The following is a 1742-nucleotide window of genomic DNA, read 5'->3' on the forward strand; positions in this document are numbered from 1 at the left end:
TGTGTGTGTGTGTGTGTGTGTGTGTGTGTGTGTGTGTGTGTGTGTGTGTGTGTGTGTGTGTGTGTGTGTATGTATGTATTATGCATATATGTGCCTATATATATATGTACATATATATATGTGTGTGTGTGTGTGTGTGTGTCAGTGTGTGTGTATGTATAGGTGCTAGTATGTGCATGGTTTTACAAAAGGAGAAAGAGAGCTCAATACGTAAAGCAGAATATGCAGTATTTAATCTATTATTGACAGACATTATGACAGACGTTACTCAAGGGTCTAGAGTTTTGTAGCAAAGCATTTGAAATACACACACATATAGGCGCACACACACAAGCACATAAACGTTCACATGTATACGCACATACATTCGCGCGCGCGCGCACACATATATAAATATATATGCACACAACATATAAATGTGTGTTACACACAGACATACGTATATATAGAGAGAGAGAAGGGAGGGAGGGGGGAGAGAGGGAGAGAGAGAGAGAGAAGCATGCATATATATACATGAACATAATCGCACACATATATAGCAACATGCATACATACGTATCTGACGCGTGTATGCGTATACATCTATCAGTTTATCTATGTGTCTATCTATCAATAATCTACGTATATGCCTGGTTTCCATCTAAGTTAGTCATTGAACGTGTATTCCTATACATCAGTCAGTTCGTCTATGTGTCTGTGACTATATGTCATTCTCTATCTGTTTGTGTGTCACAATTCTCACAACATCGCTATCAGGAAATTAACCACAATAACCTCTGACATCTCTCACTAAACAGATTGGATCTTTCTTCAACAACAGAGGGACTTAGTCACGTCTTCCGTACACGCTCACACGCATGCTTACACGCACGTCCACTTTTAATCATACACGCATACTCAAATGCATGCTCATTTTGTACACGTAAATAAATAAATACATACATACATACACACATGGATAAGAACAAATGCACTCGTACATAGACACACATACGGGCGTAAACATATGTACGCCTATACACACATACAACAATGAAAACATAATTATGCAGATGAACATATATACAATAATGCAAATGTATTAATAAATATGGATACATAACCACACACAAATACATGTACACAATCGCATCCGCATATACACTCATATACACATTCACAGATTTTTACGTACAAAGGCACGCATATACATTCATACATTTATATATTTACAAGACGGAATCACAAAGTTCCCATACTAGTTCTGTACGCGACTATGGATGTCAGTAACGGTTGCACGCGCAGGGAAAGCTAGCGGTCTCCTTCATGAGGCGATGTGCCGACTGATGTCGTTGTGTTTACTTCATAAGTAGTGAAATCTGTGTTCTTGTGATCACTGTATGTGTTGGGCAAAAGAGACCGATTGAATAAGTACTAGGCTTACAAAGAATAAGTCCTGGGGTTGTTTTGTTTGACTAAAGGCGGTGCTCCACCATGGCCTCAGTCAAATGACTGAAACAAGTAAAAGAATATACATATATATGTAGCAAGTATAGGATCTTGTTCAAAACGAGGGCACCAGTTTTCATTATTGTTTTATGTAGTGTTTTTGGTACCGAAAGACTTTCAAACTTCGTAGACTTATCTATTTTGTGTTATAGAACAGAAAAAAAATTTTGTATTCGAATTTATTTCATGTAAAAAATTATCTTATTTCGATTATTTCTACTAATCACTGACGTCTATTCAGTTGAAAACAGTTA

This window comes from Octopus bimaculoides, chromosome 2 (assembly GCF_001194135.2).
Source record: "Octopus bimaculoides isolate UCB-OBI-ISO-001 chromosome 2, ASM119413v2, whole genome shotgun sequence".
In the NCBI taxonomy this organism is placed as follows: Eukaryota; Metazoa; Mollusca; class Cephalopoda; order Octopoda; family Octopodidae; genus Octopus; species Octopus bimaculoides.